This window comes from Phocoena phocoena, chromosome 19 (assembly GCF_963924675.1).
Source record: "Phocoena phocoena chromosome 19, mPhoPho1.1, whole genome shotgun sequence".
Classification (NCBI taxonomy): Eukaryota; Metazoa; Chordata; class Mammalia; order Artiodactyla; family Phocoenidae; genus Phocoena; species Phocoena phocoena.
In genome coordinates this window covers 38,003,836-38,028,283 of record NC_089237.1, presented here as the reverse complement: position 1 = coordinate 38,028,283, position 24,448 = coordinate 38,003,836, and the positions used below count along the sequence as shown (strand labels likewise).

The window sequence follows — 24,448 nt, the reverse complement described above, 5'->3', positions numbered from 1 at the left end:
GTGGCCTCAGGAGCAGACCTCAGAATGGGGGATGGGTGTGCTCAGTGGGGTGGGCTGAGGAGAAGGTCTGGGCCTTGGCAGGTGCATGCGCAGGGGGCTGAACTGGGGGGCGGGTCTGGGCCCGGGCTTGGGACTGGGCTGCGTCAGAGTCTGGGGTCTTAGTCTTGGTCTCTTGGGGCAGGCAGAGAGGAACCACGTCCACCTTGCTCATCCTGTGGAGCTTGGAAGATGTCTCTTACCTGGAGTAAAAGTTGGCTTGGGACTTTAAGACTGTGACCGGAGGGACCTCCCCAGCTCTCACTACCCGCTCCTTCCCCAGTCCCCGTGGAGCCTCCGTGGAAGCCGCAGCCCGTCCACACTGAGGCGGCATCCAGCAGCACTTAGGAGCCTTCTCATATTTTTTGTCTGGTATCCAGGAGTCAAGGTGGTTTGGGTGCCCGAGCAGGAAGCTTGGGCCATGGCGGAAGCGGGAAGAAACTCTTGAGCACAGGTTCTTGGGATCCACGGAGCAGCGCATGCACATGCGATAGCTGCCTACACAGCTGGCTTGCTTGTCTGCGGGGAAAGGCGAGATGGGTCAGGGCCTGGCTTCCTGAGGGGCTGAGAACCAACGCAGGGATAGAAGAAAGGGGACAGGCCCACATGCCCTGAGCCCACGCTGGCGCCCACTCACCCTTGGGGAGAATACGATTGAAAAGTACCCGCAAGTAACCCTTCAGATGGCTCCAGAGCTGAGGGAAGCAGGGGAGGGGGGAGACTGAGAGCAGGGTTAGCCCTGAAATCCAACCCTTGTCCGGCCACACCCCAGCAGCCCTCCCACCTCAGCCCCTTCAAGGCCCCAGGGCTCCCCCAACTCCGCTGCCCAGATCCTGCTCTGACCATAGTCACCACATTCATCCCCAAGTTTTGGAAAGATGAATCTGATCAGGAGCAAAAGAATTGAGTCTCCTAGCTCCTGATATTTCCTGGGGATGGTGCCAGAGCATGGCACTGATATCCCCACACTGATATCCCCACTCCTTGATGGTCTCCGGTGAGTTGTTGGATGTGTCTCGGTGAAGGCACCTGGGAGACAGAGCTTCTCACTTGTCCCTGCCTGCTCTAAACTGTCTCTGACGGGCGTCAAAGACCACATGGCCGAGCCGGGTGCCTGACCCAGGACAGTAGGGCTTCCAGCTGGTTTTGGGAGGCGTAGACATCTGGCGATAGTTCTGGCAGGCTGGAGGAAGTGTATCCATTGGGTGGTACACCCAGTCTTGGCTGCCTGCTCGCCGGGAGGATGATTGCAGCTCAATCAGTACAGGTACCTCTGAGAAGGTTTGCAGGTCATTGTAGGCCACCTGAGCCTTGGGAGAGCAGGAGTTCTGACTGGGTGGGACAGAAGTCCATGGTGTGTGCTGCCCAGCACCCTTCTTTCGAGGAACTCCCTCAGATATAAATGACTTGTGGGTCTGATGTGGGCCCAAAACTTGGACAGAGTGGGTTCCTAGATGGTTCTTGTGGAGGCCAGGGTTTGGGATAAGGCATGAGTTGTTATGGAGGCCTGATCTCTTGGATAAGCCAGAGCCTTGAGTAAGGGCTGGGCACTTATAGGGGCCAGGATCTCGATTACCTCCTGAATACTTGTGGAAGTTAGGGTCATGGATATGTTCTGAGCTCCTGTAATTTCCAGCCTCTTGGGTAAGGCCACATCGTCTTTTGACTTTAGTGGCTTGGGTAAGGCCTGGATTCTTATGGAGGTCAGAATCTTGAGTAAGGCCTTGGCTCCTGCAGACTCCAGAATCTTGGGTAAGACCTGGATTCTTGTAGTCTCCTGAGTCTCAGGTAAGGCTTGAGCCCTTATGGAGGCGAGGGGTTTGCACAAGGCCTGGGCTCTTCAGATTCCTGGCAAAGGCCTGAACTCTTGTTGACTCCAGAGTCTTGGGCAAGGTATGGACACTTCTCTGGCCTAGAACTTGGGTAAAGTCTGGACTCCTAGAGATTCCTGAATCTTGGGCGTTACCTGTACTCTTGTCACATCCAGAATGTTGAGAAGGGTGTGGGCTATTATGGAAGCCAGTTTTTTGGGAGAGCTCTTGACTTTTATAGAATACAGTCTCTTGCTTTCGTTCCAGATTCCTATAGACTCCAGAATCATGCATAAAGCCTGAGCTCCTCTGAATGTCAGAAGTTTGGAGAAATGGTGTGTTTTTGTGGAGACCAGAGGGCTGGGTGAGGTATGGGCGTGTAAAGAAATGTCTGTCTTGAGTAGAACCTAAGCTGTTCTGGGAGCCAGAATCTTGGGTAATGACTGGATTCTTCTGAAGGTCAGAGTCATGGGAAAGGCTTGGATTCTTGCAGAGGTAAGGGTCTTGGGTAAGGCCCAGAAGCTTGTGGAGGCCTGGATCTTGAGCAAGGCCTGGGTTCTTGGGGAGACCTGGGTCTCGGGTAAGGCCTGCGTTCTTGTGTAGGCAGTCCTGGGATCATTGCTGGGGTTCATTCCTGAGGTTTCTGAAATTGGTACCTGGCGATCCTCAAGTCATTTTGTTTGCACAATGAACATCTCAACAGATATAGAGGAATATACACTTCACTTTCCATACCAGCTGGGTTCCTGGAATGTGAGCAGATAGTCCTTTTATGAATCACCCTGCTTCTCTGTTCATTTTCATTTGACTAACGTTATCGATCACTTTAAGCTGATTCCATTAAGTGGGTCTATATTGAGCACCTGCTATGTGTTTGGAGTCTTGATGGAAAATGCCCACTGGCTGTTTCTATTTCTTTCTCTCTTTTTTTTTCTTTTTGGACATGCAGTGTGGTTTGCAGGATCTTAGTTCCCCGACCAGGGATTGAACTGGGGCCGTCAGCAATGAAAGCGTGTAGTCCTAATCACTGGACATCCCGGGAATTCCCTGTGGCTGTGTGGGCCCTGGCACCCCGCACACCACCACAAACCACCTCCTTTCTTCTTTTTATTCTTCTCCCAGTCACCTCTCTGTCAAGGAACGGTATACCTAGGCCTTTTCCGTCCCCTCAGCCGTGCTGGATCCAGAGACCGGGAGGTAACAGTGGGACAGGGCCTCCACCTCCCTGGTCAGCTCCCGCAGCTGCCGTCTCACGTCTCTGGCATTATAGGCTACGCGCCCTGAGGAGTGGCGCCAGGGGATGTCTGCGACGTGGGCCGGGCCCAGGATGGGTGGCTGGGCTGGCGGGCACTGCTCCTGTTCTGCTTGGGGCACCCCCCAACCGTTCTTGTGGCTCAGGGCCTGAGGGCTGTGGGGCGGGGGTTCACAGGGTACGCGTAGGCCTGTAGGCCCAGCTCTGACTGCCTCTCTTTTGAGCGGCCTTCCCTCTACAGTTTGCTGGAAGCAGATGGTCTGGGTAGGTGGCTCCACAGCATCCTGGGCCCAGGGAGTCCAGAACCCCTGGGTGGACTGAAAGCCTTCCCAGTCCTTGGGGAAATTCCAGTTGTGGGAGCAGATTGTTGTGTGCTGTCGTGGGGGCTTCTCGTCCTCGCTGTCAGTTGTCAGGGGCCCAGGCTACAGGGCGGTGGGTGTGGCGTACTGAAGTGTCTCGAAGGCGATGGTGGCGAGTGGGTGGGGGGGACACGATCATTTTCACAGGGTCCATGGTGCACCGAAGGCAGACTGCAGGGGTGCTCTGCTTCGGGGGCTGGGTTTGCTTCCCAGGTGAGCATAACTTAGAAGCTTCTGTGGATCGGGGACAGGTGAGAGGCTGTGGATCGGGGACAGGTGGGGAGCCTGGCTCCTCCAGGGATGGAGAGGCAGGTTGCAGGAAGAGAAGCTGCATAGTTATGGTGTCTGAGCAGGGAGAGCGGGAGGGGGAGGGGCCAACTTAAGGTCAGGGCTAGAACACCTGGTTTCTGCCTTTCCTATTCCCCAACCTCCCCATCCTCCACTTACCTTTCTCACAAATAACACGAAACACTTGGTGTAAGAAGCCACGGAGTCTGCGCCAGAGCTAGGTGGGGGAGGACACAGTGACTGAGTGGCCGTGGCCATGGGGGTCCCTAGGGCCCCAACCTACTGTGCCCACAGTACTACCGGCCGCCTTCCTGTTCCAGAGGCTCCTGGGGGTAAGCGGGTCACAATGATGTGGGGCTCTCTCTCACAGTGTGCCAAGAGGGAGAGTCCTGGGCCTGTGTTTGACCCTCCAGCCTGGGCCAGGGCTTAGCAGAGGCCAAACCCTTCACCTTGCATGTCTCTCCTGTAGCCAGCCACCTGCACCAGCCCATAGGCCCTCTGGCCTGTTTGGTGTCTGTCCCCATCAGCCCCTGCCTGGTCCTCTACGCCAGGCTCTGACCTCTGCACAAACACTGGTCCTGATCTTAACTCCCCGAACAACCCCATTACCAATGACCATCTCACCCCAGCACTCACTCCCCGTTTCTCTCTGACCTCAGAGCTGTTCACTGGAAAGGGCTGTGGGCTCGGACCCCCTCCTCCTCCCTCACTGGCAGAGTCACTTCTCCAGGGTTTGTTTCTTCAGAGCCCCACCCCTACCACCCAACATAACAGCAGGCAAAACCAACAGTTCAACTTTTATATTTACAATATTCCATCCTGGAGTCCCTGCGCAGTGACAAAGTCATGATGCAATCAAAGGCAGGACTGCAAAGCAGCACTGTGCCAGGACGGTGGACTACATCTCTATTGATTTGTTTGGTTGTGTTAAGCTTATATATGGAAACAGCACAAGGGGGATTTGCGCCCAGGGTTAGGAAAATGAGAAAAACTACTACCCCCGCTACTATTGTTATTACAAAATGGAAAGTACCTATTTCGGCCCCAGGAAACTGGGAATGCAATACACAAATGGAAATATAGGGATGTTCCTATGGAAAACACCCCCAATTGAACAACAGTGGCCCTACAAAGGGGTTGTTGATGATTTTGCTTTCATATGGGTCCACTATAAAGAAAGGTTAATACTCTGGCAACAATTGCCAGGTGATAAACAGGAGCGTAGGAGGTATTGTAAGTGCTACTAGTGGAGTCAGGTACACAGGAACTGTAGGATATATCGTAAATATTTTTAAGGCACTGTTCAAAAAACTTGCCCATGCATTTAAGAAAAAAAAATGTCATGAAGAACCTAGGGGTAAGAGAGGAATAAAGACACAGACCTACTGGAGAATGGACTTGAGGATATGGGGAGGGGGAAGGGTGAGCTGTGACAAAGCGAGAGAGAGGCAGGGACATATATACACTACCAAACGTAAGGTAGATGGCTAGTGGGAAGCAGCCGCATAGCACAGGGAGATCAGCTCTGTGCTTTGTGACCGCCTGGAGGGGTGGGAGGGAGGGAGGGAGACGCAAGAGGGAAGAGATGTGGGAACATAGGTATATGTATAACTGATTCACTTTGTTATAAAGCAGAAACTAACACACCATTGTAAAGCAATTATACCCCAATAAAGATGTTAAAAAAAAAAAAAACTTGCCCATGCAGAAAGAACACGAAGATTGCACTTCTGTATTAAAGACTTACATAATAGCTTGGCTTAACTATTAGAAAATAACCTGCAACTAATGAGAACTTGGGGAATTATCTTGTTAGTACATCTAGAAACTGTGGACATTTTCAGAAAACTGACAAAAATATTTTGAGGTTAGAACATGTTGAGATGTTTTGATTTTGTACATGATGATGAAACCTGCCTATATATAAATACCCGCTCTGAAAAATAAATTTGTGCTTGACGTGCTGACATCTACAAAGGGTGTCAGGTCTTGTTTCCTTCGCCGACGCCGTCCATCCCTCAGGTTTACCTGGACTCGTTGGAGCTGGACTCCGACAATTTACAATATTCTCTTCATCTTTCGCCAGGTTTAAAAATGTGTACAGAGCCGCGAAGGGTTGGGGTGGGGACATGGGATTGTCAAGGAATTGTTCTGGGGACAGGGGCTGGGCATTGGAGTCTGTGGCTGAATCATGGGTTCCCCCAGCCCCACTCCCATGCCCCAGTTTGGGGGGCATCTGTCTACAGGGTTCAGGGCCCAGGTCCCTAGCATTTAGAAGGCAGGGCTGTTTGGAAAGGAGCTAGACCAGGCAGGGGAAGGGGTGGGAATAGAACTAAGTTTCCATGGGTGGAGGTGGGGGCAGAAGGGACAGTCAGGAGGCAAAGTTCTGAGGAGCCAAGACCGGGGATTTGGGGGTCAGTGGAAGACAGCACTCCACCCCCTATTCAAATTTGGCACTAATGAACCCACAAAATGCCAGCAGACGAGGATTGGCTCCTTCTCGGCTGGTGTCCCTTGAAACCCTTCCCGACATTGTTCCTTTCCCCAGAGGCCCAAACCGTTTCTCTTTGGGCAGTCACCTTACACACATCCTTTCAAATCAAATTCTTCCTGCTGGTGTCTGCCCAAGCGCCGTCCCCCACTGCCCCCTCCATCTGTTCCTCAGTACAGCTGACCCCGTTCTCTCCCCCAACCTGTCCGGGGAAGACTTTCTCCCCTGCTCTCCTCCCCTCCCCCCTCCACTGCTCCTTTCCTTCAGCCCTGGGGGCGCAGGGGAGAGGGGGCAGGTCAAAGGAGGGGGTGGGCAGCTGAGGGAGAAGCTGGCTTGAGACCAGGAAGGGATGTCTTCAGAGGGGGACAGTGAAGGGGGGAGGGAAAACGGGGGCAGAGAGGGAGGGATGAGACATGGCGAGAAGAGGGACGCAGGCGGGACACCTTTAGCTGCCACCTCCCCCTCTCCTGTATCCTACCTGCCCTGGCCCAGGGCTGAGGAATCCTTGGCACGTTTTGGGGGGTCTTCGCCCCTCAAACCCACCTCAGCAGTTTGGCACGGATGAGCGACGGTCTGAGGACTGAGGGAAGAAGGGCTGCCCTCAGACCGCGGTGAGGGCTTTGGTCAAACATGCACGGCCTCTGTGGGTGGCAGGTGCCACGCAGCCCCCCACCCCACGAGCTCTAGGGAAAGGAAGGGCAGAGCTTAGGGTCTGTTCAACTCCTCAGGGTTTGTCCCTCCCCCTCAGCTTCTGTCAGTTTGAAGTCCTTTCACACCTGCTGTGTGAGAAGTTAAGTGCTGGGCCTGAGGCCCTAAGATGCAGGGCAGTGCTGCAGAGAAAGGGGCCGTCTGCATGGGAAAACGTACATCCACATGCAAGAACATGTTTCCACTCAGAAATGCATCCTGGACCCAGGGGAAGACAAGTTCCCAGGCAGCACAGGGATGCAAGATCTCCTCTCTTCCCCGTGGCAGAGAATGTGTGTCTGTCATCTGTGAAAGGCGAGGTCTGCCCGGGGGAGACCGTGCTTCACCTCACTTGTGCCCCGGGGGATACACATGCTTCGCTAGGGCGAGAGGGCTGGGGGCAGGGCAGGGGGGCTGTGATTTCCTCGATACTTCCCAGGCACCGCCCTGCGTCATCCGGTGGCCAAAGGTCGCTGTTTGAGAACACACCACTTCCAGGGTCTCCAGGGGGTGGGAGGAGGGAGGAGGTGGGGGCACAAATCCCCACAGAAATTCTTTGAGGGAGCCAACATGTGTCCAGGGCGGCAAAAAAAAACCTCACCCTGCACATGGTTTCTCACCCCCTCGTGAGAAAGCACACCTCCACGTGGGAAAATACTTCCACGTCTCCACACACCGAAGACGGGTGTCCAGACGACGGAGGGGAAAAAACACCCCCCTAGTTGTTCAAAGGCCCGGGTCCAGAGAAGAGAACGGGCCACTCCGCGCGGGAGAAGCGCACACATCCCAGCGAGGAAACCCATGTCCACCTAAAGCTCCTCGATGTGTCACAGCTCCACACGACAAAAGCCTGTTGCCATGTCCTCCTCCCTGCCTTCTGAGCTGGCCGGGAGGGCCGGGGAGGGGGGCCTCCCCGAGCCGCCCCCTATACCCGAGTGGTGGAGTGAGGATGGGGGAGCGTGTTGTTGTGGCTGGTAGCGGTGGGGGGAGGCGGGGGGAAGGGCCCAAAGGGATGGAGGGAGGGGGACGGCGGGGAGGGGGTGGCCCCAGGCCGCAGGGCAGCAGGGTCAGGGCCCCGGGGGCCAAGAGTGGCAAATCGTCCGGCGCCCGGCGCAGGGCCAGGGTGTAGTCGGGCGGGCAGGCGGGCGCAGGGCCTCCGCAGGTTCCGCCCCGACGTCCCCGCCCCGCTTCAGCTGCAGCGACACCAGCTCCTCCTCGGGTGGCAGCTCACGGCCGGCAGCAGGGAGCAGGGTGCCCCCGCCGGGCACGCCGGTGCCCGAGCCGCCGGGGCGGGGGCGGGGGTGGGGGGGAGGCTGAGCCGCCTTCACCGCAGTTCCTGCCGCCGGTCCCGCTTGTAGTAGAGGGCGGCGAAGGCAAGGATGCTGAGGAAGAGGAGGGAGGCGCCCACGGCCACGGTGACGCTGAGCTCCGTGGAGTAGTCTCGGGAGTCCCCGGGGAAGCGGTCGTAGGCCCGGGGGCCCGGCTCGGGCTTGGGCTCGGGCGGCAGGGTGGCCGGAGGCGGGGGGGGGCGGCGAGTGCCGGGGACACCAGGGGGCGGGCGCGGCGGCCGGCGCGTGGCGTAGGGAGGGAGGCGCGTGCTGGTGGTGAAGAGCTCCGTGTGCAGGTTGCGCAGGTGTGGCACGAGCTCCAGCCAGAAGGCCACCTTGTTGGCGCGGTAGTTGGCGCGCACGCGCGGCTTCAAGCCGATGTGCAGGTACTGCTTCTCCTTGCTGTTGAACTTGCTCCACACCACCTCCTCGAAGCGGTTGCGCTTGGTGTGGATGAACTTGGTGTCCTGTGGCACCGTCTGGTTGGGGTCGCTGTGGACACAGCGCGGCAGGGAAAGGAGGAGTAAGGGTGAGGCTCCCATGAAAGGCAGGGGTGGGGGCGTGCTATGGGAGGAATGGGGAGAGAGATGGACAGAGATGCAGAGAGCTGGGGAGACGGGAAGAGAGACAGAGACGGATATAAAGAGACAGAGAAACTGCCAGAGACGGACGGACAGACAGACAAATAGGGATGAAGCCAGACTGCCAGAGACAGTCTGAGATGAGGACAGAGGGGCAGAGAGGGAAGAGACAGACCACCAGTGACAGAGGCAGAGTCTGAGAATGAATGAGATAGAGACATATGGAAACAGAGACACAAAAGGACATGAGAGACAGCCAGGGGGAAACCAGCGAGTACAGAGTAACCAGATCAAAGCAAGCAGAGATATCAATAGATTTCAAGAGAGAGGGGCAGAGACAGCAATAGACAGACAGACACAAACCCTCACAGACACTCAGATACACAGATGAGAGCACTCAGACAGCGGGCCGAGCTCTGGGAGGAGAAGGAGAGAGCTGGGTGGGCAAGGGAGGGAAGGAGAGACAGACACGGAGCCAAAGGCACCAAGTGAGCCCGCCCCCCAGAAAAGACAGGGACCTCTCTGTCCAACTCTTCTGAGTCTTCAACACACACAGAAGAGCTGTCCGGCAGGAGTCTGAGTCGAGAAGGCAAGAGTGCCTTGATGGAGGAATGATGGCCATATGAAGGAGAGGGAGAGAAGGGGCGGAGGACGGAGGCGGTGTGTGCCCTGACCTGCAGGGATGCCCGACCCAGCCCCTCTGGCCCTCACCCGGTCTTGGCGAAGTTGGTCCAGTAGGTCATGACCACGGCTCTGAGCATGACATCATTCTTGGAGAAGTTGCAGGGGAAGAGGTCGGTGGCACCCACCATGGGCACACCAAAGACGTAGGGCAGCTACGTGCCCCGTGCGCTGCATCTGCCCACTCGGGCTGGCCCTCAGCTTGGCAGTGGTGGTAGAAGGTGTAAAAGTAGACAGGGGACTGGTAGTCAGCGTGCAACTTGGCGGTGGCCACAGCCGGTGCCACCCACTGGTGGCCGGTAAAGAGCGCCAGCTGGGTCTTGCGCCGCATCTCGCCATTGTCCCTGTCGGCCCAGTCCGTGTACATAAACTTGATGGTCTCCCGCAGCACATCCTTGCCCTCTGGGTAGCCATACAGGTTGTCCACAAAGGTGGAGACGGTGAAGTCGAAGGCTCTGGCGGACACACCGTCCTCGCTGTCCGCCGAGTCCTCCACGAACTTGAGGCCTCTCCCTGGTTGACACCGATGAGCATGTCGTAGGTGAGGAATTCTCCCTGCTGCATGAGGATCTGAGGGTCATCAGGGACTATGTCACCGTCCACCACGGGCCCAAAGGCGATATGGTAGCTGGGGAGAAGGGGTCAAGGTCACATCACCTGTTCACCGGCCTCCTCTCAGCTCACAGCTTGCTGAGTCCTCTGCTCAGAGTCCCCTAGCTAAAACCTTCTGAGCCCTTCAGGGTACTTGACCTCTCAGGAGGAAGTCCTCCCTCAAGCACTTCATGGAGCCTCGTGCACACTGGCTCTCTTTAGGCACCTCCACCTAGGGAAGGCTACTGGGAGAAGGCAGGGCCCCGGGAGGGCCTTGAAGTCCACCTCTCCTGGCTAAATGGAATGCTTGTTGCCTGTGGGCACCTCTCACCCTCAACCTCCTTGGAACCAGCAAGGAGAATGGAGGCCTGGACCTGGCCCTCTCCCACCCCCATACTGGGCGGGCTGTACATCCTGGCCCACCAGCTCCCGAGAAGGCTTCCGGCACAGACACTCCACAGCCTCGGCGCTGTCCTCCCAGTCACAGCCCACCTTGGCCGCCAGCAGCCGCGTGTACTTGAGCGGCTGGTAGTTGACAGACCAGCTAGAAATAGCAGTGCCACTCTGGGTGATGGCCTTCTGGAACAGCCCTGGTGGGACAGGCAGGCTTTAGGCTGGGCTGTATCAGCCTGAGGGAGGAGAAAGGGGCCCTGGTGGGGTTGGGGGTGTGAGAAAGGGGACAAGAGGGACAGGCTGAGGAGGTGGCTGGTACCTTCCGAATGGTGGGAGAGGATCAGAAGATTGACACAGGAGACCCCTGCCCCAGATCCGAAGACGGTGATGTGCTCGGGGTCGCCCCCAAAGTGGGCAATGTTCTCACTGAGCCAGCGCAGGGCCTGGATCTGGTCCACGAGCCCGTAGTTGCCTTTTGCAGCCTGGTCCCCAGTGCTGAGAAAACCTGGGGGTAGAGGAAGAAAGGGGGCTTCCTGGGGGTGTCACAGCACGCTTGCCCTCTTTCTGGGCAGCTCAGTCCAACCCAGAAGCCATTCTGCTCCTGCTGGGTTTAGAGGAACCCTGCCAGCAGGCCCTCCTCCCAGACTCCAGCCCCTAGAGTTGGCTACCCACCCTCACCAGGCACCCCAAGCCGGTAGTTGAGTGTGGCTACAATGACGTTGCCGTAGGTGGCCAGGACAGAGCCATCCTACATGTTCCCTGTGCCCTCCATGTAGGAGCCACCATGCAGAAACAGCACCATCGGCTTCTTCCCGGAGTCCCGGATATCTGCGTGGGGAGGGGGCGGGTAGGTGGGCCGGGGTGGGGGTGGGGGACAAGGACACAGTCAGACCAGAAGCAGCACTGCCCGGCTCCCAGGTCTGCTGAGTTCCAGCCCTGAGCTCAGGAGACATGTCACTCCCATCCCTGGGGGGCAAGACCGGATTCCCCTCCCTCCCTCCCCAGCTAGCCCTGGCGGAAGATCCCTCCCCACCTCCTGCCCGTGTGCCCTACAGCACTTCTCCCCATGCCTGGCAGACCTTCCAAGAAGCCTAGCAGAGGCAGGGCTGGGGGCTGGCCCTCCTCAGGGCATCTGCTGGACCCAGGGGAACCCCTCCCCACACACACACAGCAAATCTCCTTCCTGCTCCTAGGAAGAGCGAGCTCCCAAGGCTGCCACTGGAGCTAGAGATCCTGGGAGGGTCTTGGCGTTGCCTTCGACTCAGGCCGTGGGCCTCAGCTCCACATGGTAGCCTGTTCTGTGGGTGAGGGGGTGCCAGGCCCTAGGGTCCCTGGGGGCTTGGTCTCCTCCCCAGTTACCATGGCAACCCCCAGCTTAATTACTGTGGCCGGAGGCGGCAGGGTGGGAAAGAGCCTGCCTAATGAAGCCAGGGTGCAGCTCTAGTCTCGGACCCCCCAAACTGGCCTAAGTCCTGAGCTCTGGACCCTTCTCTTGCCATGTCCCCAAAGGATCCCATGATCACTCCCATATGTAGAAGGCCCCTTGAGCGGTAATTCTGGCAGAGGGTGGGAGTCTGAGAGGGCTTGCCAGGGTCCCTGCCCCTGCAGCTCCTCCACGATGCAACCACAGTGCCTGTGCTGGCGTCACCCCTGGCCTCCAGGCCCTCCTCTTTCTTGACACCTGCAATCTCTGACCAGCCTGGGCACTCGGGCAAATAAGATCCAGGCCTGGGCCTCCACAGCTGGTTCCCAGTGCCTCTGCCCGCCTCCCTCATGCCGCTAGGAACTTCCCTCCTGGCAGAAGGTCAACCAACAGGTCACTGAGACACTCCCCTCCATCCCCCCACAGACAGCTTCCTGCCTCCTGTCTCTTAGGACCTTCTATGACACCTCCTTCCACCTGACTTTGGCCAGGAGCTCCTAGGTAGGCAGTGCCCTCTCTGTGTCCTCCCCCAATCCTATTCTTCCCTTTGTTCCGGAACCTCCAGTGGCCTTCCAACAGTTCAGGCTGGTCTCCTTCCCTCCGAGGTCCTGTCCTAAATGTCCTCACTCCTCCCTGCTCCTCCCCACCCTGCACCTCCACTCCCAGCGAGGGGGGAGGGGGAGTCAGAAAGGGGAGATTAAAATTAAATTAATTAAATTAATTAAATTAAGTAAAAAAAACAAGTGAAAAAAATAAACAGGTAAGAGACAGTTATCTCTTTGGGGGATGTTGGTTAAACTGGAACAAGTGAATATTGGCCAGCAATTATTGATGATGATGATGATGATGAACCTATGAACGTTAACTTACAAGGACAAAGGGTCTTTGCAGATGTGATTAAGAAAGGATGTTGAGACGAGGAAATTATTCTGGATTATCCATGTGGGTCCTAAATCCAATCACAAGTGTTCTCATAAGAATTCAGTAGAGGGACTTCCCTGGCGGTCCAGTGGTTAAGACTTTGCCTTCCAGTGCAGGGGGTGTGGGTTCGATCCCTGGTCAGGGAGCTAAGACCCCACATGCCTCGTGGCCAAAAAACCAAAAACATAAAACAGAAGCAATATTGTAACAAATTCAATAAAGACTTGAAAAAGTGGTCCACATCAAAAAAAAATCTTAAAAAAAAAAAGAATGAGGTAGAGAGAGATTTGATACCTACAAAAGAGGAGGGGGCAATGTGACCACAGAGGCAGAGATCGGAGTGATGTGGCCGCAAGTGAGGGAATGCCGGCAGGCACAGGAAGCTGGAAGAGGCACAAAATGGATTCTCCCCTGGAGCATCTGAGAGGAGCACAGCCCATGCTAACACCTTGATTTCTGCCCTCGTATGTCAAACTTCTGGCTGTGAGAGAATAAAATGTTATTGTTTTAAACAACCAAAGTTGTGGCAATTTGTTACTGCAGCCACAGGAAACTAACATACTTCTCTCGAGTAACTCAAACCATCAAACAACTCTTTGTTTCTACTCCAATTTGCTTATGCTGAAATGGCATTCTGAAATAGGTTTCTGAATACCCCCTCGGGGTTTTTTTTTTTTTTTTTTTTAACTGAGGTTACTCTTCCTATGGAGTTCTGCTTTGTTGGCATGACACTTTGTACCTGTCTGGCTCAAAAGTTATTTCCAGGATAGGAGGCAGAATACATACCATGACGAATAATCAGCACAGCAACATAGTAAACTGCAGACGTCTGCTCTCAGCTTCAACTTTAACCCTTTTTCACTCACGTCATTTCCAAATTCAGTCTCACTTTTATTTCATTTTAAAATTTATTGGTGTGCCACGCAGCATTTGGGATCCTAGTTCCCCAACCAGGGATCGAACCCGCGCCCCCTGCAGTGGAAGCACAGTCTCAACTACTGGACCGCCAGGGAAGTCCCCAGTCTCATTTTTAGTTCTACTACGTACCTTAATTCTCAGCTTCACTCTCACACTGAAATCCTTCTGATATCACTTACTTTTAGAAAGATTAAAAAGGACCGTCATTTACTGGACATATGCATTTGGGCACAAGGGACCAAGCTGGGAGTGTGGCACACGATACGGAACCTGAGATTACATGGCCAGTTAAGTGGAAGAGATGGCATGCACAGCCAGGTCTGTTTAATACAAATGCCCCTACTCCTTCCACTGCCTTTCAAGTTTGGGATTCTGGATTGCTTCGGAGTCTTCAAAATCTGAAATCTACCTAAGTACCTCCTTTTTCCTTCCCAATCAACAGGAAGGACATTTCTTGGGCAGAAGAGCTAGGAACTGTATTGTGTTCTCCTTCTTATTCTTTAATGCACTATTAGGGACCAAATCAGGAGAAGGAAGGATAATGTGAAAGATGAGCAAAGAGGGTTTCTCTTCCTTCTTCAGAGTTCCTTAGTTAAGTCCTCTGGCTATGAATTGTATGTTATCAGGCCAGCGAGGAGCTCACATTCTGGCTCTGATACCACAAAGCAACTTGAGATGAGTAGCTTGTACAGTGGTTTTTTTCTAGGTCTTGGGAAAATGATCTGGACACACTGCTGACAGTTGGCTAAGAACTAGAGCTCCCAATTTATTTGTGTTTATTCACTGAGCATTTCAATTTATCAGCCGAGATAGGTATAGCACAGCTTTCCTGGTCAGTAGACACAAACTGCCAAATACCAGCGTCCATCTCACTCTCAATTCATTTGTCAAGATGATTCGGCTAGAATAGCAGACTAGATAGCATGGTGACCAAGAGTAACAGTGCTGGTTCTACCACGCCACCACCTGACTCTGGGTGAGTCTCCTTTCATTCATTCTCTCATTCAGTCAGCTGTTTTTTAAAGCACCAAGGGCCTTGAAATCCTAGCTCTAGCACTTTTTGGCTTAGAAGCCTTCGTTAAGATAATCCAAACCTCACATTCCATCTTTGTAAAGTGGAGATAATAATAGTGCCTTCTCCATATGGTTCTTGTGAGAATGAAGTGCGATGATGTATATAAAAAGGTTAGCATGGTGCCTGGCATATAACGTCAGCTTTTCATTCGATAATCAGTTACTAAGCATTTACTGTGTTCTGAACATGGTACTATGTCCTGGGGCCACCCATCATTTGCACCATTTAGTGACTGCCTTCTTTGGGCCAGATCTGCAACTTTGATGATCTCAAATTGTCCTCGTAACAACTTATAAGACATGCATTATTTTCACTATCTTATAAATGAAGAAACTGAGTTCAGGGAAGTAAAGTTGAAGATTACACACCTAGTAAGTAGCAGAGCTGGGATTTGGACTCCTATCTATCTGATTCCAAAACCCATTTACTATCATTCTGCCATGCAGCCTTTACTGTTAGCAAGAAGAATAAGACACATGTCCTGTTCACAATCTAGAGGGGGAACACATATATTAAAGAACTCATTGCAATACAACGTATGTGATAACACCAGGTGTTATCGCATTGTTCTCATTCAGTTCTCGTAACAGCTCTGTGAGGTAGGTACTGTCATTATTCCCTTTTCACAGATGGGGAAACTGAGGAACAGAGAGTTTATGGTGCTTGCAAATACTATAGTCCATATACACGACCACTACACTCTAGCGCCATTCTGGAGAGTTAGAAACATATGAACAGTGTGCTTGGGGTGTTCTAAGGAGTGACAGTGACTATGCTTGTGAGAACAAGATAAGATTTCATAAATGAGATGGTATGTGAGCTGAAACCTGCAAGTAATGCACCAAGTTGAGGGCTTCCATGCTGGAGCAGTGGTTAAGAATACGCCTGCCAATGCAGGGGACATGGGTTCGAGCCCTGGTCCGGGAAGATCCCACATGCCGTGGAGTAACCAAGCCCGTGTGCCACGACTACTGAGCCTGCGCTCTAGAGCCCGCAAGCCACAACTATTGAGCCCGCGTGCTGCAACTACTGAAGCCTGCGCGCCTAGAGCCCGTGCTCCACAACAAGAGAAGCCACCGCAATGAGAAGCCCGCGCACCGTAACAAAGAGTAGCCCCCACTCGTCACAACTAGAAAGGCCGCGCACGGCAATGCAGCCAAAAATAAAATAAATAAAAAACATAAAAAAGGACTAACCTCATTTCCATAAAGACAAGCAAAAAAACTTACCTTAAAAAAAAAAAAAAAAAAAAAAAGAAAGAGGGCTTCCCTGGTGGCGCAGTGGTTGAGAGTCCGCCTGCCAATGCAGGGAACACGGGTTCGTGCCCCGGTCCGGGAAAATCCCGCATGCCACGGAGCGGCTGGGCCCGTGAGCCATGGCCGCTGAGCCTGCGCGTCCGGAGCCTGTGCTCCGCAACGGGAGAGGCCACAGCAGTGAGAGGCCCGCGTGCCGAGAAATAATAATAATAAAAATAAAAATAAAAGAATGCACCAGGTTGAGAAAGGACGATGGAGAAGGAAGGGGAAAACCAGGCAGAGGAAACAGCACTTGCAAAGGCCCGTTCTCTTCACTGTCTAAAGTCTATCCTTAAAGTACAATGGAGGTCCTTCATAGGCCTGGTACAGAGGACATTCCATTTTTCTCCATTTATTTCCTCATATCTTTCTCCCCATCCCTATCTGACACTCATCACATTCCTCCTGCTGTCCTTCATATGCCACCTCTCCATTTCTTACTAGCTCTCACCTGGACCATTGCAATCACTTGGCAATAGCTTCCCCTTCTTTCACTCTGCCTTCCTTCAATCTATTTTTAAAGCACAGTTGCATATTGAGTTTTCAGCTGTGATCACCCATCTCCTCAGACTCTGAAATCTTTAAATCTCCCACTTTCTCCAGAGTAGTCTAAACTACACAGCCAGCAAGCCACTATCTTTAACAAAGTCTTGCCCTGTCTTTCAAATCTCTTATCACCCCCTTTCTTTATGTTAACACTGGTCCTGAAACTTTGGTGTGAATCAGAATCTCCCCTGGGGTACTTATTAAAAATATACACGCCTGGGTTCCAACTCCAGATTCAAGCTTAATGATTCTGTAAGTCTGGATTGTGGGAGTTTGTCGTTTGGTTTTGATACTGGGGGACATCTATGTTGTTAAGTTTCCTCCTGGTATTTCCAACTCACTGAATTTTGGAAAACACTACACCAGTTTCAACTTTACCTAAATTTGGTAAGCTCCCCTATGCTTTCTCATTTAATTCGGGAGTTAAATTATTTTCTCCCAGGATCTCCAAATCCAACGCATCTTTCAAAACCCAGATCAAATGCCACCTCTCCCAGGAAGACTTTCTTGCTCTCTTTCGCAGTTCTTTGATATTTAGTGGCACCTCTTGCTTATTCAGGAAGAGTCCAAGGCCCTGACAAGCCAATGAGTTTCTCCTGGTCGGGGAGAGAGGGACACATTCATCGAAGTCCGCCCCAACCCCTAGCCCTCAGGCGGGAATTCGGCGCAAGCACGATAATGTCGGAACACTGAATCGATAGTTCTTCCTGGAAAGCCAGGGCACACACACACTCTACAGCCCGCCTCAAATGCCCTTCCCCAGTTGTGAAACGAGGCACCAGCAAAACCACTCCGGATGTCAGTCTCCCCAAGGTCGGAGATCAGGGAATTGGAGGGCGAGCGGGGACTACTCAGGGTCTTGCTTTCAACTTTGAGCATGCAGCCCGCCACGCCAAGAAGAGACTGCAAAGACGCCTGCGCCTTCCCGCCCGCTCTCCGCACCCCAACCCCGGCGTTCGCCTAGCCCTCCGATTGGCTGCTCCTAGCACCAGCCGAGCCTCAGGGCTGCTGCCCACCTGGTCCACTGGCCGTCGCGGGACTGGTCGTCCGGATCGGGCTGCCACGGCAGCCGGCGGGGTAGCGAGGTGGAGCAGTGTGGGAAGCCCCAAGCCGGTACCTCTGGGACTGAACGGCGGCGGGTGGGCTGCGGTCAGCCTCTGCAGGCCTGGGCAGGCCTCCTGAGAGTCTAGGGCGTAAGAGTTTTGGGGGGTTCCCAAAGCGGGCTGCGGACCCCCTGCCTGAGGCTTTGGTTTGAGCCCTGGATCCGGCCTTGTGTTTCCCCGGAAGGATGGCGTCTCAGTCTTTCCTGAAGTTGGTGGGGTTTGGATGTTATCATTATTATTATCAGCAGTAGTATTGTTATTGTTGTTATTATTATCGTTTTGAGGATACACCGTGTATAAGAATTGGTGATCCTGCGCAGGGTGCCATGCAGAATGCCATGAGTTAGAAGTTGGAGGTCGGAGGGCTTAGAGATGCTTTTGAGGGACGTCCTTAACCTACGTGAAATGTTGGAGGTAAGTCGGCTTTATAAACTGTGCTGATGCTTGTATAATCCAGGCGCTTAGGCTTTAGTAGGGAGGGTCGTTCACTGACTGAATTAAACTGTCGCTTATTGAGCCGCCTTCTGAGTCCCAGGCATCATTCTGAGTGTAATGGATGCAAAGGCCAGTAAGAGGAAGTCCTGGTTCTTTAGGAGCTCTGCGTAATGGGGCTGGTGGGAGAGACGGGAGGTGGGGGACGTGAATGGGTGAATAATTGGCGTGTGATGCGTACTGTGGTGGGAAAAAGTGCTGTGGGAGTCAGAGGAGGGGATGACTGAGGGAGTTAGGGACCACTTAACAGAGAAGGTGACATTTGAACAAGGTTTTAGAACTACAGACTTTCTCCAGATTGAAAGGGGTAGGGAAGGCACTCCAGACAGAGGAAAGCGTACTGAGGAAGAGAACAAGGAAAGTGTGCCCTCTGTGGCTGGAGCACACTTGGAGCTCTGCTCACAAGTTTCATGCTTTTAGACAAGGTTATTTAAGTTCTCTTAGCCTGTTTGCTTTTTGTAACGTGTACTTACTTCTGCACAGGTTGATGAGATAAAGGCTCAAGCCTCTAAACAGGCACTTTACTAGTTTCCCTCTCTTTGTGGAATTCAGTTGCTGAATGGAGAACACAGACCATAGCTGTACGTTTTTAACTATGGAGTATCAAGCTATTGACATTTATAAGTGGCTGAAGGAGGCATGCTGTGTCTCCAGAATTGTTAGTTAGATACAATGCTGAAAAGCTGGAGAGGTTGACATTGTTTGTGTTCCTAGTACCTTAGCATAGCATGTCAGCGATAGTGAATTAGGAGAAGATGTCATTTAGAATAAATAAAATGCAGGCAGCCTTCTCATTCAGAAATTGATCATCCATGTTGTGAATTACCCAGGCTTTGCACTGTTTCCTTTATCTTGCCCATGGCCTGGAGAAAAATGAAATTAAACCTTGTATTTAGCTGGTAGTGGAAAAATATAAATCTGGTAATCAGACCTCAGTTTCTCTTTCCAGCATTGCTGTTATTTTGCTATGGACCTTTGTCAAATCCTAGCCTCCGTGGGTCTTGGACTCTTTAGCAGACTCTTGTATAAAATTTTTTATTACTATACTTTTCATCTTTGTTGGCAGCAGAATTATAAATCAAATTGTATGTTAAATGAACTGGAGTTTACTTTATAAAGGCTTTTAGGAGCAAATCTTTTCTAAAGATTTTGCTTTAGAACTAGATTATAAATCCCTTCACAGACATCCCTGAGATTTTATCATGCATGGTGTTTGGACTCACTAAAACAAGAAATGTTTTTCTGAACTGTAAATGCTTCTCCACTCTACTCTGTATTACAAAAATTTTTAAAAAGCACCTCCAAAACAAAACTTGTTCAAGTTTGCATTTTTGTACAGCAGAGTTGCTTGAGGTGAATAGTAGAAGATCAAATATTGAAAGCCCACGGTTGCAACTTATCTAAAAAGAAGTCTTTTTTTCTCATGGGCAAACCTAAGTTTTCTTGGATGTGAAAATAGGGTGTTGGGCTGCTCTTAGATAATACAAGGAGGTGAAAAGCAATGATGCAATGATGAGTGAAGTATAGTCTGACCTGGCATTGCCATTGCTTCAGTGTTGGCATTGACCAGGGTATGACCCCTTAATCTTCTCTCTGCGCTGATTCTGGTTGTGGTTTTTCCACATTGGTATGTTCTAGCCTATTTGGATACTGGTTTTATTATGTGTAAGAGTGTTTAATATTCTTTTGAATTACTGATACTTTCCTATTTTTCTTTGTAGGTTGAGGTGAAAAATATGGCTTTGATATCTTCATGGAAAACTGCATTATTTCAGTCCTGAATCTGGTTCGGTTCCCTTATTGACTCATTACTATATTAAAAATGTTTATTTAGCAGTGATTGTAAAATGAAAGTAATTAACATGTACATGTTTTTGGGGGGAGACTAAGGGGAAACAGGTGTTCAGCCTACAAAAACATTTCTCATTGGATTTCCTGTGAAGTCAGTGTGCCTTGGGTTTAACTTTGAAACAAATTAAAACATTTTTAAATTAAAAAAAAAGTTTACTTAACTATGGTATTTGTTCTGGTAAAACCTTGTGGTTTAATAAGAATTTTTGCAAATATCCATTATACTCTTCTCATGGTACATAAAAATGTTAATATTTTAAAATCTATAGGATATTCTATTTCAAAATTTAGTTCTATTATCTTAGTGCTATCAGAAAATGTGCTTTGAATTGCTGAAATGAGTTGTATTGGACAACACCTGTCTCAGCAGAGGCACTTAAAAATCATTTTCATCCTTCCTCTTGTAGTAATGATTTTTTTTTTAACCCGTATGTTTTTAAGCTGTATGTTTAACCCTGCCAATCCGGTGGCAACTTAAGTGTTTATGCAGTATTTCACTTGAGAAATAAGGTATTTCACTCAAGATTGAATTCTTGCTGTTGGAGGAGAGGATTTCTCTCCAATATTGGATTAGCAAAAAAAGCAAAATGTTAATACAGAATGCCTCAAAAAATCAAAGGTAGGGGCTTCCCTGGTGGCGCAGTGGTTGAGAGTCCGCCTGCCGATGCAGGGGACACGGGTTCGTGCCCCGGTCCGGGAAGATCCCACATGCCGCGGAGCGGATGGGCCCGTGAGCCATGGCTGCTGAGCCTGCGCGTCCGGAGCCTGTGCTTCGCAACGGGAGGCCCGCGTACCGCTAAAAAAAAAAAAAAAAAAAAAAAAAAGGCAAAGGTGGCCTGAATGAAAAATTTACTCTAAATACCTCGACTAATCTTTCAGTTTCCACATAATCATGACATGGAACAGCTCTTTGCCAAAAAAACATTTATTCTTAAATTTTACTTAAGCGTTTTGTAGAAACTTTAGTAATAGCCAGAATAATTCATGTCAGCTTAGCAAACTCTTAACAGCAAGCACAAAGAGCTTATGAAAAGATGACTGTCTTTACACAGTCATAGTTAGGGCAGTATTTTACTTCATCTCTTCATTAATAGCTTTGCTTTCACACTGACGTCTTCAGACTATTCTGTATATACATTCAACCCCTATTTTCCTGTAACCAGTTTCCCAAGGAAGATATGTGTCGTTCACAAAGGGATCTTTAAAAGGTGATAAACTATAGCAAATGTTACTTAACAAATGAGTCTCAGCATATGGAAGGAGAAAGTGTTTCTAAGTATTTCTATAAAAAGCATGTCCGTGGGGGGGGGGTGGGGGGATGAACTGGGAGACTGGGATTGACATGTATACACTGATGTGTGTAAAAGTGATAATTAATAAGAACCTACTGTATTAAAAAAAATAAATAAAATAAAAATTTAAAAAGCAGGTCCATATTTCATACTGTTTGCAAACCGATAAAACCTATTCCTCATAGGCAGATAAATGCTTTCCTTTCTCAAAAGGCCTGCTTCCCCTTCACTACCCACTCTACGAGGTCTAACTTGGGTTTTTCCTGAGAGCTTCTATACCTCTTGTCCTTTAAGGAAGGGGACAGGAAAAGCTTCTGTGCCGAGTACCCTCTTTGATCCCCTTCTCTATGCTGACCCTCACATCCCCTGCCAGTCCTGATTCCCTCACTCTGACCAGCTCGGTCAACTCTAAGTAGAGGTGTCTAGGGAGCAAGCTAAAAGGTTAAGATCAACGAGTACATCCTTTTAAAGAAATCCATGTGGCTGTTTAAAGTTCATACAATTATTAATTGAGGATGATCAAACAATGCTATTTACCGTGCAGAAAACCAGCCCTCTGGCCCTATAGCGCAGTCATTTCGTTGTGAGACAAGGTGCTAATCCCTTTCAGTTCTCAGGGGAGTACAGTTTAATCAGATGCTGTACTTGTGTTGGATAACCTGTGATGGGACAAGCTCGGTGACTCTTCACGTAATTAAACACACAGCGATAACAAAACACATAGCCAGAGGTGGCGAGAACGGTGTCATTCACCCGGTTTTTACGACACAGTGGGCACACAGTCTTCATTTGGGGCAACAGGGGAGAATCAGAATTGTAGTCTAGAGGTACCGGTGGTGGTGGAGTAGGCAGGGCAGTCAATGACTTGATGGTTTCTTGGTTTCCGGATGAATACCACCACTCAAGGAACTGCAGGAAGAATACACCCACCGAAAGGCCAGTAGAGAGGCATGAGGCGGCACCTCCCACGGCTAGCTTCAGAGCTGACTTCATCTTCTCGCCAACGCCGTTTGGAGAACAGAACAAGGAGGCAAAAGGAGAAACTGTTTATTTAGGTACAATCACAGAACAACTAATACGCATGCAATTCTTACACTTTTCATTAGAATCGTTGATTCAGCTTGGGGATTGAATAGTTGCTGGACTGGCGTTTTCACTTGTAAGTGTCCATTCGAAACAATTCCCTCTTTCTGACCTACCGTAGTTTAGGAGTTCTAGGAGCTAAGCTTTGTTTTTAATGACTAGGGCTTTGTTTGCTTTGTGTTTTGAGAAAGAAATTAATGAGCCATTGATTATATAGACCTTTTATGGGAGTGGAAGATAGTATATCCAGAAAAAGAAATAACTCACTTAAAGAACAACTCAGCAGTACTGAGGAATATATTTGAACTTGTCAGAGAACAGAGACACTAGGAGCAGGATAGCACAATGGTTAAGAGCAGTCTTTAGAATTGTACTGATCTGGCTTGAATCTCAGCTCTGCCGCCTATTAGCTGTGTGGCCTTGGCAAGGTACTCAAATGTTAGAACTTAGTTTCCTCAACTGTTAAGTGGTGCTAATGCATTTATTTCATTGAGCTGTGATGAGGATTGAGATAATATACGTAAACACCTAGCAAAGGGCCTGGTACATAGCAAGTGTGTGCAAAAATGTAGCCATTATGATGAGGAAGGTTACCAGGATGGCAATCCTTGTTTTATGGACACAAGAATTTTTCGATGATTTTATGAAATACCCCGAAGTGGACTGAGGTGGGTAAATTTCATAAAATTGGGATAAGATTTTAGGATTTATTAATCAAATATGTTGGGGAAATGTTAAGGCCTTACCTCCCAGCTGGTTGCTGCATCATGCTGGCTCCGGCTGGTTTGTGCTCCAGAGCTTGTATATCCTGAACTGTAAGTCGACCTAGCCGAACCCCAGCCGGACTCAGCAGTGGTGAGTGATGCTGAGCCTTTCCTAGGATGTATCGAAGCTGCTGTACAAGAAACCAGCCTTCCCAGGCCATGTTAACAAATGGGTAGGCTGCCAAAAAGGCTCTGTAAAATCGTTTCCAGTGGGAAGTAGGGGGATGCAATGGAATATTCATCCTCTTCTCTCAGGCTAGAAATCAGCTTCTCCAGCTTCACTTTCAGACTGGGAAGAAGAACCAGGAAAATAACTGACTTCCAAAGCTGCTTCTTTGGGAGACCAGCACTGGCCAATCTCTGAAGCTTGTGTGTGTCTCCCATTACGATCCTCTTTAAGCCATAAAAGTTTTCAGAAAACGAGGCGCTGGTTTTAGACAGATAATGTTGCTGGAGCAGAAGATCTAGCAGGGTGAAGATTTCATCAAACCACTTCCACAAGAAGCCGTAGCGGGCAGGATTTGATTCTGCAAGAACCTAAAGCAAAATAAATAAATGAAATTCATTCCATTACACAGCTACTATGCCTTGTATTTATATTTCCTTTTTTTCCCTCTGAATTTCCACACTTTTCTTTCTGGGTCTACCTTAACCTCCCTGAAGTGCTGGGTATTCAGTACACATAACAAGAGACTCCATAACCATTAAATCATGTGATGTGCATTATATGCTAATTGGTTATTACAAAACTTAGGCCAACAAATAAATTCAGATTATTGGCTTGGTTTTTACCCGGACGTTCCTAAAACTTTTCAGAGAATTAAATCCTTACCTGGACCACATGATGAAGAGCAGGTCTCACTGCTGTCATTAAACTGTCCTGTGCTACCACCTCAAAGATGGATGGCTGGCTGGTCACCCACCGCAGAAGCAGTTGTGATATGAGCCCCGTGCTCAGCCATAGTTTCGTGTGTGCACTGGGTTTTACTTTGCCCACAACCTCTCTAGTAAGCATGAACTTTCTGGGGGTGCCAGATGGGTGCTTTTTACAGGAACTGGGCAAAAAAGACCTCTTCCGGAGGCAGAGGGGAGGGGGCCTCAAGGGAAGGTGAAGAATGAAGTCAACGCGGACACCCACGTTAGGGAAGCAGTGTGTGGGAGAGGTGAGTTGATTAATGCTGCACCTC

General features: G+C 50.6%; 1 non-coding gene and 4 pseudogenes across 1 annotated transcript; 1 reads left to right on the top strand and 4 right to left on the bottom strand.

Annotated features, from left to right (window-relative positions):
* Positions 1–19: 19 nt before the first annotated feature.
* On the bottom strand, positions 20–1,135 carry LOC136139116 (uncharacterized protein SPEM3-like; annotated as a pseudogene).
* Positions 1,136–2,969: 1,834 nt separating this feature from the next.
* On the bottom strand, positions 2,970–4,352 carry LOC136139115 (spermatid maturation protein 1-like; annotated as a pseudogene).
* A 3,497-nt stretch (positions 4,353–7,849) lies between these two features.
* Positions 7,850–12,273, bottom strand: LOC136139112 (neuroligin-2-like; annotated as a pseudogene).
* A 7,502-nt stretch (positions 12,274–19,775) lies between these two features.
* LOC136139583 (Z30 small nucleolar RNA) lies at positions 19,776–19,872 on the top strand. The gene has a single exon (XR_010657104.1). It is a non-coding gene; the product is annotated as a Z30 small nucleolar RNA (small nucleolar RNA).
* Positions 19,873–22,020: 2,148 nt separating this feature from the next.
* LOC136138784 (peroxisome assembly protein 12-like) lies at positions 22,021–24,223 on the bottom strand (annotated as a pseudogene).
* Between the last annotated feature and the right edge of the window lie 225 nt (positions 24,224–24,448).